Source organism: Procambarus clarkii, chromosome 38 (genome assembly GCF_040958095.1).
Source record: "Procambarus clarkii isolate CNS0578487 chromosome 38, FALCON_Pclarkii_2.0, whole genome shotgun sequence".
NCBI lineage: Eukaryota > Metazoa > Arthropoda > Malacostraca > Decapoda > Cambaridae > Procambarus > Procambarus clarkii.
Genome location: NC_091187.1, coordinates 42,423,311 through 42,442,934, shown reverse-complemented (window position 1 = coordinate 42,442,934; position 19,624 = coordinate 42,423,311).

The window sequence follows — 19,624 nt, the reverse complement described above, 5'->3', positions numbered from 1 at the left end:
TTGGACCCGGTGTTCACGCGGTCACCAGTTGGACCCGGTGTTCACGCGGTCACCAGTTGGACCCGGTGTTCACGCGGTCACCAGTTGGACCCGGTGTTCACGCGGTCACCAGTTGGACCCGGTGTTCACGCGGTCACCAGATGGACCCGGTGTTCACGCGGTCACCAGTTGGACCCGGTGTTCACGCGGTCACCAGTTGGACCCGGTGTTCACGCGGTCACCAGTTGGACCCGGTGTTCACGCGGTCACCAGTTGGACCCGGTGTTCACGCGGTCACCAGTTGGACCCGGTGTTCACGCGGTCACCAGTTGGACCCGGTGTTCACGCGGTCACCAGTTGGACCCGGTGTTCACGCGGTCACCAGTTGGACCCGGTGTTCACGCGGTCACCAGTTGGACCCGGTGTTCACGCGGTCACCAGTTGGACCCGGTGTTCACGCGGTCACCAGTTGGACCCGGTGTTCACGCGGTCACCAGTTGGACCCGGTGTTCACGCGGTCACCAGTTCCAACTCTCAGTGGCTGACATTTCCTTTTTTCATTTAGTTACATAATAATTCAGTTTTAATTATTTATTCGCAATTTTCATTTAAATAATCACATTTTAAATGTTCAATCTCGTTATGTTTGTCAATTACAGCAACTTTATTATATATGTTAACATAACATTTTATTGAATCTAACAGTTTGTTCATTCAGTCACATTTTATTTATTCATTTATTTTATATACATCTATTTAATCACTTGTTAGTTATTTGTTTTCTATCACCTTTTGTTTATTTATTCAATCGCTAACTTTTATAAAATTTACATATTTGCAATAAAACATTAATATCTGGCAAGAATACAACGTTAAACACTTGATGGCAATTTGAGTTGTGAGTGTTGCATCACAATAATTACACGATGATAGTTGTGAGTGTTGCATCACAATAATTAGACGATGATAGTTGCAAAATTGCAACGCTGTAAACTGTGCTTTGAGTGTTACAACACAGCAATGACGCGGTGTGAGTGTTGCAAGGCAATAACCTGTTGTTACAGTTACAACACAGCAATGACGCGGTGTGAGTGTTGCAAGGCAATAACCTCTTGTTACAGTTACAACATAAATAATGTGTTCTGAATGTTGCAGTACTTATAAATATAATTGCGTGTGGCAACATTGAAATAACGTGTTGTGATGTTGCAACAAAGAAATAATGTGTTGTATTGCAATGATGGCATAATGTGTTGTATTACAATGCCGGCATAATGTGTTGTATTACAATGCCGGCATAATGTGTTGTATTACAATGCAGACATAATGTGTTGTATTACAATGCCAGCATAATGTGTTGTATTACAATGCTGACATAATGTGTTGTATTACAATGCCGGCATAATGTGTTGTATTACAATGCCGGCATAATGTGTTGTATTACAATGCTGGCATAATGTGTTGTATTACAATGCAGGTATAATGTGTTGTATTACAATGCCGGCATAATGTGTTGTATTACAATGCCGACATAATGTGTTGTATTACAATGCCAGCATAATGTGTTGTATTACAATGCAGACATAATGTGTTGTATTACAATGCCAGCATAATGTGTTGTATTACAATGCTGACATAATGTGTTGAAACGTTACATTACAGTAATAACATGTTGTAACCCTCACAGTATGTTATTTATGAGTGACAATCCTGGCTACGTATTGTTTTGTTGCAACACTCACAACACGTTTTATTTTGCAACACTCGCAACACCTCCTTCTTGTGTTCAAACACTTATAACTTTTCATTTCAGTGTTGCAACACTCACAACACCTTATCTATGTGTTGCCACACCCAGAACACGCTGTTCTTGTACGTTGCCACACGTGCAGCATGTGTGTGTGTGTGTGTGTGTGTGTGTGTGTGTGTGTGTGTGTGTGTGTGTGTGTGTGTGTGTGTGTGTGTGTGTGTGTGTGTGTGTGTGCAATCGTGTGAAGTCTGTATTTTTGGATATGTATTTGACAAGTTTTATCTAAAGTCCGGTTTTCCTTCAGGAGTCTTTCCTCTCTTGAGTAAATAAACTTAAGTTATCAAAACCTTTTAAATGTCATAAGATATTGAAAGGAATATAAGATAATTACCTAAAGAATACTATAATATTACCATAATTACCTGAACTATTACTATAATATTACCATAATTACCTGAACTATTACTATAATATTACCATAATTACCTGAACTATTACTATAATATTACCATAATTACCTGAACTATTACTATAATATTACCATAATTACCTGAACTATTACTATAATATTACCATAATTACCTGAACTATTACTATAATATTACCATAATTACCTGAACTATTACTATAATATTACCATAATTACCTGAACTATTACTATAATATTACCATAATTACCTGAACTATTACTATAATATTACCATAATTACCTGAACTATTACTATAATATTACCATAATTTCTTTAATTATTACTATAATTTTACAAAAATTCCCTAATTATTACTATAATATTAACATGATTGTCTTTATTAGTACTATAATTTTGCCATAATTACCTTAACTAGAAGTAGGCATCGGTCAACCCCGTGCGGGTTATGGAGTTGTGTCCTGGGTGTCTAGTTGTTATAGTGTAGTTGGATGCTGCGCCTGCTGTGGCTGTGAAGGTCAACCCCGTGCGGGTTATGGAGTTGTGCCCTGGGTGTGTAGTTGTTATAGTGTAGTTGGATGCTGCGCCTGCTGTGGCTGTGAAGGTCAACCCCGTGCGGGTTATGGAGTTGTGCCCTGGGTGTCTAGTTGTTATAGTGTAGTTGGATGCTGCGCCTGCTGTGGCTGTGAAGGTCAACCCCGTGCGGGTTATGGAGTTGTGCCCTGGGTGTCTAGTTGTTATAGTGTAGTTGGATGCTGCGCCTGCTGTGGCTGTGAAGGTCAACCCCGTGCGGGTTATGGAGTTGTGCCCTGGGTGTCTAGTTGTTATAGTGTAGTTGGATGCTGCGCCTGCTGTGGCTGTGAAGGTCAACCCCGTGCGGGTTATGGAGTTGTGCCCTGGGTGTCTAGTTGTTATAGTGTAGTTGGATGCTGCGCCTGCTGTGGCTGTGAAGGTCAACCCCGTGCGGGTTATGGAGTTGTGCCCTGGGTGTCTAGTTGTTATAGTGTAGTTGGATGCTGCGCCTGCTGTGGCTGTGAAGGTCAACCCCGTGCGGGTTATGGAGTTGTGCCCTGGGTGTCTAGTTGTTATAGTGTAGTTGGATGCTGCGCCTGCTGTGGCTGTGAAGGTCAACCCCGTGCGGGTTATGGAGTTGTGCCCTGGGTGTCTAGTTGTTATAGTGTAGTTGGATGCTGCGCCTGCTGTGGCTGTGAAGGTCAACCCCGTGCGGGTTATGGAGTTGTGCCCTGGGTGTCTAGTTGTTATAGTGTAGTTGGATGCTGCGCCTGCTGTGGCTGTGAAGGTCAACCCCGTGCGGGTTATGGAGTTGTGCCCTGGGTGTCTAGTTGTTATAGTGTAGTTGGATGCTGCGCCTGCTGTGGTTGTGAAGGTCAACCCCGTGCGGGTTATGGAGTTGTGCCCTGGGTATCTAGTTGTTATAGTGTAGTTGGATGCTGCGCCTGCTGTGGCTGTGAAGGTCAACCCCGTGCGGGTTATGGAGTTGTGCCCTGGGTGTCTAGTTGTTATAGTGTAGTTGGATGCTGCGCCTGCTGTGGCTGTGAAGGTCAACCCTGTGCGGGTTATGGAGTTGTGCCCTGGGTATCTAGTTGTTATAGTGTAGTTGGATGCTGCGCCTGCTGTGGCTGTGAAGGTCAACCCCGTGCGGGTTATGGAGTTGTGCCCTGGGTGTCTAGTTGTTATAGTGTAGTTGGATGCTGCGCCTGCTGTGGCTGTGATGGTCAACCCCGTGCGGGTTATGGAGTTGTGCCCTGGGTGTCTAGTTGTTATAGTGTAGTTGGATGCTGCGCCTGCTGTGGCTGTGAAGGTCAACCTGAGAATGACAGTCCCAACTACAGCGAGTGCAGGTAAACGCCGAAGCGGGTGCGTCTGACAGTGGTCAAGACCTCCTCTGCTGATGTCGATGCTCATCTGATTGAGGTCGCGTTTGCAGCCGTCTTTGAAACGCAGCTGAGGTCTTCCGGTGGGTCTCCTTCCTGATGCCAGTTCTCCATACAAGAGATTCTTTGGTTTACGGCCATCTTCCATATGTGTGACATGTGCCAGTCATCTCAAGTGTCTGTTTCAGGAGAGTGAACATTGAAGGGACTCTTGTTCCCTCGAGTCCTGTATTCTTGGTGACGTGGTCTTTCCACGTGATGTCAAGGATGCGTCTCAGGTTCCGCATGTGAAAGGTATTAAGCCGTCTCTCCTGGCGAGAGCGCAGGGTCCAGGATTCCAAGCCGTAGAGAAGTGTACTCACCACACATGCCATGAAGACTTGTGCCTTGGTGTGCACTGTCAGTTTGGCATTTTCCCAAACGCGCTTTGTGAGCCTGGCCAGTGTTGTTGCGGCCTTCCCGATACGCCTGTTGAGTTCAGTGTCCAGGGAAAGGGTGTCAGAGATTGTGGAGCCCAGATACACAAACTCGTGAACTGCCTCCAGCACATAGTCTGCTATGTTTACAGGGTAGCTCATTGACGTCTTGTCCCATCACCTGTGTCTTCTTCAGGCTGATTGTCAAGCCGAATGCGGAACAGGCTGCGGCAAAGCGGTTGAGTAGCTGCTGCAAGCCTTCTGCTGTGTTTGTGGTGATCGCTTCGTCGTCGGCGAAGAGGAACTCCCTGAGGATTCGCATCTGTATTTTTGTCTTTGCTCGCAAATTAAAATTAAAATTAGCAAATAAAACTCCTAAGGGGGAGCCCATTGCTACTCCGTCTATTTGTAAATACATGTCTCCTTGTGGACTGATGAAAGGGGCTTCCTTTGTACATGCTTCGAGAAGACTTTTCAAGTGTAACTCAGGTATGTCTAATTTGGGGGTGCTCTCGTCTCTGTATACTCTGTCCAGTATCATTCCTATGGTTGTGTCGACTGGGACGTTGGTAAATAGGGATTCAACGTCCAGGGAAGCGATGATACCATCGGGCTGAGTAGATTTGATCAATTCTAGGAAATCTGCTGATGATTGTAGACTAAACTTACTTGGAGTGTATGGAGTTAGGAGTTCATTGAGTTTCTTTGCCAGGTGATAAGTTGGGGTTGGTATTTGGCTGATTATAGGGCGTAGTGGGTTACCTGGTTTATGCGTCTTAACATTGCCGTAGGCATATCCTAAGCCATAGTCGCCTTGAAGTTTATTGAAATGCACACTACCTTTCTTTGCGTTGATTGCTATAATTGTTTTGTTTACTTTCCGCTTAAGGTCTTCTACGGGGTTCCTCGTGATTCGTTGAAATTTGGAGTCGTCACTAAGGATGTCGCTAATTTTGTTCATGTATTCATGGGTTGGAATCAATACATATGCTGCTGTCTTGTCGGCTTTTCTTATTGTTACGTCTTTCAGATTTTTTAGTTGTTTCGCTGCTTCTTTGAGTCGTGGGGTTAAGATTGTAGATGAATATGTTCCTCGTTTTTTCCCTGCTTCTGCAAGTAGTTCAGCTTGAAGTGTGTCAGTGGTGATGACTTTTTTGTTGTCTTCTAGCTTATGGATATCCTCCAGAAGCATTTCGATTTCCAGGCGTTTTTGATGCATCTTTGGTTTAGATAAGAATTGACAATTTAGACCAAGATTTATAAGGTCTCGTTGGTCCTGGGTAAGATCATAAGAAGTCAGGTTAATGCAGCCATCTTTAGGACGAGGGATTTTTAACTGACCACCGTTTAGGGCTGTTAACTTACGGAGTGTCTTTGTTTCTACAAGAGTTTTATGTTGTTGTTTCAGGTTAAATAGTTCACTGTTGATGGTTTGCTTGAGTTGGATAGGGATGTCGTACTGGGTCCATTTGTTTAACAGATGCTCAGCCTGCTCTGTAAAGGTTTGGAGGGCTTCCTTCTTCTTGTTTAGTTGATGCCGAATGAGCTCTTGCCTATACCTATAGGTAAGCTCTGTATTGCGGACTGCTGGGTCATGTGGGTTTATATTGGTGTATACTGGCAGCAGGTTTTCTTTCATACATGTTTCATTGAATATGACCGCATATTCTGTGTTTATTATTTTCTGGTTTAGGGCTTCTATCCCTCTAACTATTTTCTTAGCATCAGGGCTTAATTGAATATACATATATATATATACATATATATATACATGTATATATATATGTATATATATACATGTATATATATATACATGTATATATATATATATATATATATATATATATATATATATATATATATATATATAAATATATATATATATATATATATATATATATATATATATAAATATATATATATATATATATATATATATATATATATATATATATGTATATATATATATATATATATATATATATATATATATATATACATATATATATATATATATATATATATACATATATATATGTATATATATATATATATATATATACATATATATATATATATATATATATATATATATACATATATATATATATATATATATATATATATATATATATATATATATATATATATATATATATATATATATATATATATATATTTTATTAAATATGACCGAAAAAGTAAGATTAATAATTCTAACACGAATTTTCTCAATCTTTCGTACATTATGCTTCACTGTTGGAGGTAAATCAAAAATCACTTCTCCAAAATTCATTTTTATTTCTAGTCTGACGCGACACGGGCGCGTTTCGTAAAACTTATTACATTTTCAAAGACTTCACAAATACACAACTGATTAGAACTTGCGTTTCCCTGATTTTATATCTACATTTGAGTGAGGTGGGAAGGGTGATGTGGCATTACATTTGAGTGAGGTGGGAAGGATGATGTGGCATTAGAGGATATTAATAGGGTATTAAAAGTATCAACACAAGACAGAACACGAAACAATGGATATTGAATAGAAGTGTTTGTAGAAAGCCTATTGGTCCATATTTCTTGATGCTTCTATATTGGAGCGGAGTCTTGAGGTGGGTAGAATATAGTTGTGCAATAATTGGCTGTTGATTGCTGGTGTTGACTTCTTGATGTGTAGTGCCTCGCAAACGTCAAGCCGCCTGCTATCGCTGTATCTATCGATGATTTCTGTGTTGTTTACTAGGATTTCTCTGGCGATGGTTTGGTTATGGGAAGAGATTATATGTTCCTTAATGGAGCCCTGTTGTTTATGCATCGTTAAACGCCTAGAAAGAGATGTTGTTGTCTTGCCTATATACTGGGTTTTTTGGAGCTTACAGTCCCCAAGTGGGCATTTGAAGGCATAGACGACGTTAGTCTCTTTTAAAGCGTTCTGTTTCGTGTCTGGAGAGTTTCTCATGAGTAGGCTGGCCGTTTTTCTGGTTTTATAGTAAATCGTCAGTTGTATCCTCTGATTTTTGTCTGTAGGGATAACGTTTCTATTAACAATATCTTTCAGGACCCTTTCCTCTGTTTTATGAGCTGTGGAAAAGAAGTTCCTGTAAAATAGTCTAATAGGGGGTATAGGTGTTGTGTTAGTTGTCTCTTCGGAGGTTGCATGGCTTTTCACTTTCCTTCTTATGATGTCTTCGATGAAACCATTGGAGAAGCCGTTATTGACTAGAACCTGCCTTACCCTACAGAGTTCTTTGTCGACTTGCTTCCATTCTGAGCTGTGGCTGAGAGCACGGTCGACGTATGCGTTAACAACACTCCTCTTGTACCTGTCAGGGCAGTCGCTGTTGGCATTTAGGCACATTCCTATGTTTGTTTCCTTTGTGTAGACTGCAGTGTGGAAACCTCCGCCCTTTTCCATGACTGTTACATCTAGAAAAGGCAGCTTCCCATCCTTTTCCGTCTCGTAAGTGAAACGCAGCACGGAACTCTGCTCAAATGCCTCCTTCAGCTCCTGCAGATGTCTGACATCAGGTACCTGTGTAAAAATGTCGTCAACATACCTGCAGTATATGGCCGGTTTCAAGTTCATGTCGACTAAGACTTTTTGCTCGATGGTACCCATGTAGAAGTTTGCAAACAGGACACCTAGGGGAGAACCCATAGCGACCCCATCTACTTGCTTATACATATGCCCATCCGGGCTCAAGAAGGGTGCCTCTTTAGTACAAGCTTGGAGTAGTTTCCTCAGAATACTTTCTGGCATGTCAAGAGGAGTACAGGCTGGATCACGATACACTCTGTCGGCTATCATTCCGATTGTCTCGTCCACAGGTACGTTGGTAAACAGCGATTCTACGTCCAACGAGGCTCTTATCCCTGTGGCCCGTGCGCCCCGCAGTAAGTCCACGGGCCACAGGGATAAGAGCCTCGTTGGACGTAGAATCGCTGTTTACCAACGTACCTGTGGACGAGACAATCGGAATGATAGCCGACAGAGTGTATCGTGATCCAGCCTGTACTCCTCTTGACATGCCAGAAAGTATTCTGAGGAAACTACTCCAAGCTTGTACTAAAGAGGCACCCTTCTTGAGCCCGGATGGGCATATGTATAAGCAAGTAGATGGGGTCGCTATGGGTTCTCCCCTAGGTGTCCTGTTTGCAAACTTCTACATGGGTACCATCGAGCAAAAAGTCTTAGTCGACATGAACTTGAAACCGGCCATATACTGCAGGTATGTTGACGACATTTTTACACAGGTACCTGATGTCAGACATCTGCAGGAGCTGAAGGAGGCATTTGAGCAGAGTTCCGTGCTGCGTTTCACTTACGAGACGGAAAAGGATGGGAAGCTGCCTTTTCTAGATGTAACAGTCATGGAAAAGGGCGGAGGTTTCCACACTGCAGTCTACACAAAGGAAACAAACATAGGAATGTGCCTAAATGCCAACAGCGACTGCCCTGACAGGTACAAGAGGAGTGTTGTTAACGCATACGTCGACCGTGCTCTCAGCCACAGCTCAGAATGGAAGCAAGTCGACGAAGAACTCTGTAGGGTAAGGCAGGTTCTAGTCAATAACGGCTTCTCCAATGGTTTCATCGAAGACATCATAAGAAGGAAAGTGAAAAGCCATGCAACCTCCGAAGAGACAACTAACACAACACCTATACCCCCTATTAGACTATTTTACAGGAACTTCTTTTCCACAGCTCATAAAACAGAGGAAAGGGTCCTGAAAGATATTGTTAATAGAAACGTTATCCCTACAGACAAAAATCAGAGGATACAACTGACGATTTACTATAAAACCAGAAAAACGGCCAGCCTACTCATGAGAAACTCTCCAGACACGAAACAGAACGCTTTAAAAGAGACTAACGTCGTCTATGCCTTCAAATGCCCACTTGGGGACTGTAAGCTCCAAAAAACCCAGTATATAGGCAAGACAACAACATCTCTTTCTAGGCGTTTAACGATGCATAAACAACAGGGCTCCATTAAGGAACATATAATCTCTTCCCATAACCAAACCATCGCCAGAGAAATCCTAGTAAACAACACAGAAATCATCGATAGATACAGCGATAGCAGGCGGCTTGACGTTTGCGAGGCACTACACATCAAGAAGTCAACACCAGCAATCAACAGCCAATTATTGCACAACTATATTCTACCCACCTCAAGACTCCGCTCCAATATAGAAGCATCAAGAAATATGGACCAATAGGCTTTCTACAAACACTTCTATTCAATATCCATTGTTTCGTGTTCTGTCTTGTGTTGATACTTTTAATACCCTATTAATATCCTCTAATGCCACATCATCCTTCCCACCTCACTCAAATGTAATGCCACATCACCCTTCCCACCTCACTCAAATGTAGATATAAAATCAGGGAAACGCAAGTTCTAATCAGTTGTGTATTTGTGAAGTCTTTGAAAATGTAATAAGTTTTACGAAACGCGCCCGTGTCGCGTCAGACTAGAAATAAAAATGAATTTTGGAGAAGTGATTTTTTATTTACCTCCAACAGTGAAGCATAATGTACGAAAGATTGAGAAAATTCGTGTTAGAATTATTAATCTTACTTTTTCGGTCATATTTAATAAAATATGTCTACAGGAAAGACTGCTACCAAAATATACTAATATATATATATATACATATATTGGTGTATACTGGCAGCAGGTTTTCTTTTAAGCATGTCTCATTGAGTATGACCACATATTCTGTATTTACTATCTTCTGATTTAGGGCTTCTATCCCTCTAACTATTTTCTTAGCATCAGGGCTAAGCTGAAATAGGAGTTCTCCAAAAATCATTTTCGTAATTTCAAGGTGAAGAAAAGAGGTGAATTACTATAGAATGTATTACACTTATTTATACAATTTGCACAACGTTTCGAACCTCCATGGTTCATTCTCAAGTGAAGAGATTTTACAATGCTGGTTGATTTTATACCCGCACTGGGTCAGGTGATAAGACAATAAAGCATAAAACATGGGGGGATACACAAGGGATAAATGTGGGGTGAAACATAGAGGTAACTGCAGAAGGCTTATTGGCCCATACGAGGCATCTCCTATCTAAACACAAAGATTAATCCAGTGTATATGGCCTGTTATGTTTAACATTGTCTTCTGTGTTGGCATCGTTATGTTCTGGTCTTGTCCTTACTCTCATGGTGGGTAGAGTAAATAGTTCCGTGATTTGGGTGTTCATGGTAGGTCGCTCTATTCTTATGTGAATTGCCTCAAGAATTTATAATCTTCTTGAATCTTGGGTTTTGTCTATTATGCAAGTATTCTTGTTCAACATTTCTCTTGTTAGGGTGATGTCATGGGCTTGTCTCATGTGATTCCTAGGGGCACCGGATTGAAGATGGCATGTCAAACGCCTCGTCAGCTTGGTCGACGTCATACCTATGTACTTAGATTGAAGGTTACATCCTTCGTGGGGGCAAGTGTACATGTATACAACGCTTGACTGCTGTAGAGGGTTCTCTGTCGGCTTCGGGCTGTTTTTGATAAGGAGTTCGGAAGTCTTCTTGGTTTTGTAGAATATTATCAGGTTTATGTTTTGGTTAGGAGTAGTGCTTTTTACTCCTTATGGATTATTTCTTTCATTATTCTTTCCTCTTTTATATGTTCACTGTGCATGGTTGATTTGTAATATAATTTTCTTGGAAGTATTATGGTTTCTGTTCTAGGTTCTGGATTATACCAACGGTCCAAGTGTCTTCTTATAGCAGCGTTTATTTCCGCGTTGCTATATCCGTTGTTCACCAATACCTGAGTTACTCTTTCAAACTCTCTACTCACGTTGCTCCATTCAGAGCAGTGGGTAAGCGCTCGACGAATATAAGCATTGAGAACATTGGCTTTGTATCTTTGGGGGCACTCACTTCTACCGTTCAGGCATAATCCTATGTTGGTGGGCTTGGTATATACGTTGGTGCTTAAAGAGGTTCCTGTTTTTGTTATTAGTACATCCAAGAATGGCAGACTGTTATTTTCACTATTTTCATGTGTAAATCGGAGTACTGACTCTCTCTCTAGATGGCTTTTTAGATCAATTAGTTCATCTGAGTCTTTTACTATTACGAATATGTCATCTACATAACGGCAATATACAGTTGGTTTTTGTCTGCTACTGAAGACCCTGTCTTCGATGGTTTCACTTAACCAATTTATTATGGGTCTGGGAGTTGGTTTACTATTTTCGATATTTTCTCTGTTATTTTACTATATTATATTAATTACATTAATTATTTTACAGTTACGGATCCCTAGCCTTCCTGGTGTCCATTTCTCTTGCCTCAGATCTCCAGATCTTGTTGAAGTTCTTGGGGTACTGCTGCTCGCAGAATGCTCATTGACACTCCAAGACTGAACTCATCGATGCCTCTTAAGGCAGTTTCTTAGGCTAACTATTCAGCTCTTAACATGCTTTCGGAGGCCAATATACAATGGAGATCACTGTAACGGACTCGGTTACCATCCTTATAATTTGTTGTGTTCGTGTTACTCTGGACGCAAGCATGTTGCAGTTACGCCTTAAAGAACTGTTTCTTATATTTGATTTATTGTTTATTTATATATTGATTTGATATTATATACATATTGGTCATATAAATATTGATTATGTTGGTCTGTTCTATTGTTTTATATTATGCTAATGGATTATTTTGAAACGAGTTATTACTTGCTAGATCCCTCCCCCTGGATTAACTTCTGCCCTTGACCCAGATACAGTAACTGGTTCCCCCCCCCCCAACCCTTTTTCACTTGTCCGGTTTTTTTCCCGCTAAAGTTCTGCTTGGTTTGGCAGTTACCTCACTTCGCTACAGACTAGTTTCCTGGAAGATCTTTTTCTCTTCCTTTCCCCTCTAGTCACTCCTATTCCCTGTGCCAGTGTTCCATTTCAGAGTTTCTGCAGGGTATAACCCTGGCTTTATCCATTAATGACACTTGCCCAGTTCGCTTCCAGAAATGTCCCCCTCCTCTTAGAAACTAATTCCAGCAGTACCCTTAAGGGGTAGGTTCCTTGCCCGTCACGTTCATACTGCATGCCCGTTTCTGCCCACCCTTACTGCCTTAATACTTCCAGAACCGACTACGGAAGGCGCACAAGGTACACCATTGATGAACAAGGAAAAGGGATGGAGCCGAGGGCAGACTACTGCACCCATGAGGTCGACACACATTCCTAGTTACAGCGGCCAGCCGCCGCGTTCGCCCTTCGGGGTTGGGGGTTCCGCGCCGCTGGCCCTCGCGGGATTGGGGGTGCTCCGCCGGAACCCCTAAAGTGATAAGCCTGCAGATAGTTAAGAAATATTCCCATGAATTGTAATTAGTGTAATTAAATTAATGTAACTTTCATTTACTACCTATATAGATGTAGTTATTAATTGTAATTGATTTCTACTTTATAATAATAAGGATTATTCATTATAATTATTCCTTAATACTTTATTGTTATGCACTAGTCAATAATTATTTATCATTCACCCTAATTAGCTATTTGATTCATTAAAAATAATTGCTTATCATTATAGTATTTGTTATTATTATTTATTATATAATAATAATAAATTTATTATTTATTAATTTATTATATATTTATTATTTACCATTATAAAATAAACAAGTCCCCAATGTGAGCACGTTTTCTTCCAACCTCAGAAAACTGAATGTGTCTCTTAACCCTAATAAAACTGTTCACTATATTCCCCCTTGGAAAGATGTGGAGGTCTCTCTGCATTATACTCCCATCAGTGTAAAACAAATGTATAACACTGACATTTTGAGATGTATAACATTAGAAGCTATTGATAGTCGTCTTCAAATTCTCAAACCGACTGAATCCTATGCCTTTACTGATGGCTCTGTGCAGTTAGGCACTGGTAGAACAGGTTGTGCATGTGCAGTGTATAAAGGGAATGAAATGATCATGACTAGTACACAGAGATTGAACAACTGGGCAAGGACGACACAGACCGAGCTATTGGGTATTTATCTAGCCACTGAATACCTTAAGCTCAATGGTGGTGGAGTTATTTTCTGTGACTCTAAAAGTGCTCTGCAGTCCTTAAATAACCCATCACAATGTATGTCGGAAGTAGCTTGTAATATTAAATGGAATGTAATTTTTGCCAATGATAATAACTCTTGTATAAAATTTGTGTGGATCCCATCCCATGTTGGAGTTGGAAAACATGACTTTGTAGATCAATTGGCCAATGAGGCTTGCAGGAAAGAAAACATTGATTATGACTTTGGACTATCTAATGCAGTTATTAGAAACATACAAATTAAAGAAATTAATTCAGATTTAGAAGAACTAAGAAATGCCTAGAGACCTGAAAGCTGCAGTATTAAAAGTTATGACAAGTTTTGTAATAATAGGTATTTGTATGGTCAGCACAGTAACCGGACCAGGCAATGTGATGTAGTCATTGCGCGAATTCGCCTTGGCTATAGACACATCTGGCAGGTTAGTGAGGCTGAGCCAATACCAGAATATTCAGATTGTAAACTCTGTGATAAACCTTTAATGCATTCACTAGAACACTATATTGATGAATGTGAAACCGTAAAGGACTTTAGACCTCCTGGCCTATTAAAAAAAAAAAAAAATGTTTATTTAGGTAAGGTACATACATACAATAAATTTTTACAAAGATTGGTTGACTTATAGGTAGAGCTAGTACATACAATGCCTAAAGCCACTATTACGCAAAGCGTTTCGGGCATGATAAACTTAAACGACAAGCTTAATACTAATTGAGCATAATGAGTAGAATGAAAACAAGAAATGAAAACATAGATGAAAAAGCAGCACAAATACAATTATGTCGACAAACAGCGCTCTTTAAAGAAAAACAGACATTGGTTGACAATAGAAGGGTAAGGTAGGTTACAGGGAATTTATTAGGTATAGCTTCGTTTTTAACTTAAACTGGTTGAGAGAGGTACAGTCTTTAACATGGTTGGGAAGGTCATTCCACATTCTGGGCCCCTTGATTTGTAGAGCATTTCTAGTTTGATTAAGTCGTACTCTAGGAATATCAAAACTGTATTTATTTCTGGTGTGGTGCTCATGGGTTCTGTTACAACCTTCTATGAAGCTTTTGAGATCAGGATTGGCATTATAGTTTAGCGTTTTATATATGTATAATACACATGAGAGAATGTGCAGTGACTTAATGTCTAACATATTCAGAGATTTGAGTAGGGGTACCGAGTGATGTCTGGGGCCAGAATTGGATATTGTCCTAATAGCAGCTTTGTGTTGAGTAATTAGAGGACGTAAGTGATTTTGGGTAGTAGAGCCCCAAGCACAAATACCATAGTTGAGATATGGATAGATAAGGGAGTAATAGAAAGTCACCAGGGCAGGGCGTGGTACTTAATATCTGATCTTAGAAAGAATGCCCACAGTTTTTGAAACTTTTTTTGATATGTTTAACATATGTCCCTGGAAATTCAGCTTGTGGTCAATGAGAATGCCAAGGAATTTGCCATCTAATTTGTTACAAATTTGGGTATTGTTTATTTTGAGATTTATTTGATTAGAGGATTTATTGCCAAACAGAATATAGAAAGTTTTGTCAATGTTAAGGGTGAGTTTGTTGGCAGTTAGCCACAGATGGACTTTATTTAGCTCAGTATTTACTGTGGCATTTAGAGCAAGGGGATCAGGACTGGAGTAAATGAAGGTTGTGTCGTCAGCAAATAGAATTGGTTTGAGGTGTTGGGAGGCATTTGGAAGGTCATTAATGTAGATGAGAAAGAGGAGAGGGCCAAGTATGCTGCCCTGGGGAACACCAATGTTGATGGGTAGGGTGGGAGAAATTGTATTATTCACAGAAACATATTGGAGCCTGTCAGTAAGGTAGGATTTGAGATATTGTAGGGAGTGTCCTCTGACTCCATAATGATGTAATTTAAGAAGAAGGTTTTGGTGGTTGACAGTATCAAAAGCTTTACGCAGGTCCACAAATAACCCAACAGGGAACTCATTTTTATCAAGAGCTGTATGAATCGAGTTAATCATACTAATAAGTGCATCGTTAGTGCTTTTTTGGGTCTGAAGCCATATTGGCAAGGGCTAAGTATATTGAGTTTGGCTAGATATGAGTAAAGCTGCTTATAGATTAGTTTTTCAAAAATTTTTGACAAGTTTGGCAGGATTGATATAGGTCTGTAGTTGTTAACATCTGTGAGATCACCACATTTGTGGACAGGCGTTACTCTCGCTTTTTTTTTAGAATATCTGGGAAGGTTTGGAGTTCAAGTGACTTGTTGAAGAGCAAAGCAATAGCAGGAGCTAAAGATCTGGAGGCTTTTTTGTAAATTAAAGTTGGTATCTCCTCAAGGGCACCAGACTTGGTTTTAAGGGAAAGGATTATCTCATTGACGTCAGTGGAATTAATAGGCTTTAGGTACAGAGACTGTGGATAGTTACCTGTAAGATAGTCCTTAATGTCAGTACTGGAAGATGGAATATCATTTGCAAGGGATGAACCAATGGAAGAGAAGAACCTATTGAACTCAATAGCAGAATCAGAGGCTGAAAGCTGACCATCATTATTAGACAGGAGAGTCGGTTTGTTATTGAAAGACTTCTTTGTTCCCAATATTTGTGAAATTTTTCTCCAAGTTTGTTTAATGTTGCTCTTTAGTTGGGTAAATTTATCTTCATAGTATTTAGTTTTGGCTCATCTAATTATCTTAGATAGCAATAATGAGTAATTCTTTGAGAATTCTTTGGAGACAATTCCTAACCTATACTTCTTCTCAAGGTCATGTTTTTTATTAATAGATTTAAGTATTCCCTTTGTAAACCAGGGATTGTTAAGCCTTTTGGTTGTGACTTGTTTTGTAAGCATAGGACAGTGGGTATTATAAAGGCTAAGAGTTTTTTGGAGAAAAGATTGCACTGCTAGGTTGATGTCCTCTATGTTACCTAACTCGGACTCCCAGTTGACATTATCAGCAGCAGTTATAAAATTGTCTATAGCAGTTTCATTGTGTAGTCTAAAACGTATCTCTCTTGACTCAAGAGGTGGTTTGCTAATGTTAGTTAAGAGAAATGTGGGGTAATGGTCTGTAGTGCTATCGGTGATTATACCTGAAGTAAGCGGAGAGGTTATGTTTGTCCAGATGTGATCTAGAGTCGTGGCAGTGCTATCAGTGATTCTAGTAGGTCTAGTGATTAAGGGTATGAGGAAGCAGGAATTCATACAGTTGAGGAAGCTAACAGCAGTAGGGTGTTCTGGCTCGCAGAGGTCAATATTAAAGTCCCCTGCGATAATTAGGTGGTTTTTGTTCAGTCTGTTATCAAGTATTAGATTTCTAAGGTTTGAGTTGAATTCGGACACATCAGTGTTAGGAATTCTATAAACTGCACCCACAGACAGGACAGACTCGGCACCCTTGACTCTGAAGCTGGCGAAGATATACTCCCCATAGCAGTCTCTAGTTCTAATTTCTTTTAAGCATGTTAGTTCTTGGTGGTAGTAAAGAGCAGTGCCACCACCTATCTGAAGTTGACGACAGTTGTGAATTGCTGAGTAGTTGGGCATGTTAAAGAGTTGAGTAGTATCCTCTTTCAACCATGTTTCAGTAAGTATAATAAAAGAGAATTTGTTGTCAATAAGTTCAATCAAGGCACTAACATCATCGAAGTGTTTACCTAGGGATCTAACGTTCAAATTGATTACAGAGATATTGTGATTATGAGTTAATACATTGTTTACATCTTGTGCTGCAAAATATCTGCAATTTAGATCATTAAAGTGATTATTGTCATAGATAGTGGATAAGAGGTTAAGTTCTGGGTCTATACTTGTCTGCATAAAAAAAGCTGATTGCAGGAAAAACAAGGAAAGAAAGGCAAATTACAAGGTAGAAATAAGCTATAAAATAGGGAAAAAAAATGTACACAATACTGTACAAAACAAACACAAAAGGGGCTTACAGGGGTACAATGGAGTAAGGGAGTATGGCTAGGCTAGGCAACCTAGGTAATAAATGAGATTAACGAAAAAACATATAAACATGGACTATACAAAACACAAGATATAGAAATACAAAACAAAAATATAAACAAGACTAAGCAATACAAAAACAAATTGAGCAAAAATGAAAAATGAGGTAGATTGCTTACAAGTACTCTCAGGTACACTGTAAGTAACAATTTGCAATTTGAGATGCAGGCAAAGCCAGGGGTACAATGGAGTAAGGGAGCATGGCGAGGCTAGGCAACCTAGGTAATAAATGAAATCAAAGAAAAAGCTATTGTACCATCAACTGTGTAACTATTTTATTGACTCAGGTGTTCTGGACGACATCCTAACAATTTACCCAAAATTTGCTTGTCCATTTTAAAGAATGAAGAACAATTTTTATTTATATTACTTCTAAGCTGTATCACTTATGAACCCGGGCCATCCCTGCCCTTGTGTGGCAGTGCACAATAGAAAGTTGTTTTCACATATCCTTACATTAAAACATTGATTGTAATCATGATATATATGTGCTTCAGCCTACAGTTTAGACCTATTGTCTTATGTATGACCCTCTGTCCTGCGTGACAGTGAATACTAGCATTATCCTCACTTTAATAAGACTATCAAAATTCTCAGATTAGGCAAAATTGTAATTAATTTTGTCAATAAAGATGTTAATAATAATAGTGTTATGTAGTAGAGAAAAAATGACTTATATCCAGTTTATGTAAAGCTACGAGTGGTCGAAACCACACTTAAATCCCGGAATGAACTTACAAAGGTTTTTCCACTTAGTGTAGCTACTTGAATACGGACGTAGCCGCCACGAAGGCGCTAAGAAGGAAAACGTTCTTAGCTAAGAGGAAAAACCTTCGTAAGTACCTTCCTGAATCCTGCCCCTGCCCGAAACGCTGTGCGTACTAGTGGCTTTATAAGATTGTAATTACTATACTATGTATCCTCACAATCCCATGGTACCTTCTTGTATATAAATAAATAAATAAATAAATAAATAAATAAATAAATAAATAAATAAATAAATAAATAAATAAATACCTTTACCTGAATAAAAAATCTAAATCTATATCTAGGCGTGTGCAGGGCTCCTCACATGCATAGACGTACATCCACCAAGGGAGAACTGTTTCCTTTAAAAAATATTTAATTATGTGCTATTATATTTAAAGAAACAATTCCAAGTACTTTCTGCGACTGGAAAACACGAGGAAAACAAAATATTAAATGAACACAACCAGCTCCAAATAAAAATAAGTTGAAGGAATAAGATATGGAACCAGAAAAAAACATTGGAATGCTTGTATGTGCATCGAGCGCCATTTTGTCAACAGTGCTAGTGAGTGTCCAGAGAGGAGCATGAAACCTTGACACAAACTGCACCTGTTATAAAGAAGAAGCACTACCAGTGACCGCTAAGGGCTCATATCAAGTCTAAGTTTAAGAAACAACACTCAAGCCTTGCCCAACCGTCAACATTGACTTTGATCCTGACGCGTCGCCCACCATCACCACTCTTGCAATCACCCAGAGGAGAATACCTTCACACAAACTGCACCAATAATAAAGAAGATGAAGACGCACTAGTGTCCACAGTGTGGAACTCGTCTTGGACACATAAAGCGTCACATGTTAGTGCATTCAGGTGACAAACCTCATGAATGTCCAGAGTGTGGGAAGAGATTCAGTCGTCTTGGAGATATGAAGCGTCACACGTTAGTGCATTCTGGTAACAAACTTCATGAGTGTCCAGAGTGTGGGAAGAGATTCACTCATCGTGGAACTATGAAGACTCACATGTTAGTGCATTCAGGTGATAGACCTCACGAGTGTCCAGAGTGTGGGAAGAGATTCAGTCAGCTTGTAAGTATGAAGTCTCACATGCTAGTGCATTCAGGTGACAAACCTCATGAATGTCCAGAGTGTGGGAAGAGATTCAGTCAGCTGGGAAATATGAAGTCTCACATGCTAGTGCATTCAGGTGACAAACCTCATGAATGTCCAGAGTGTGGGAAGAGATTCACTCATCGTGGAACTATGAAGACACATGTTAGTGCATTCAGGTGATAGACCTCACGAGTGTCCAGAGTGTGGGAAGAGATTCCGTCATCTTGCACATATGAAGACT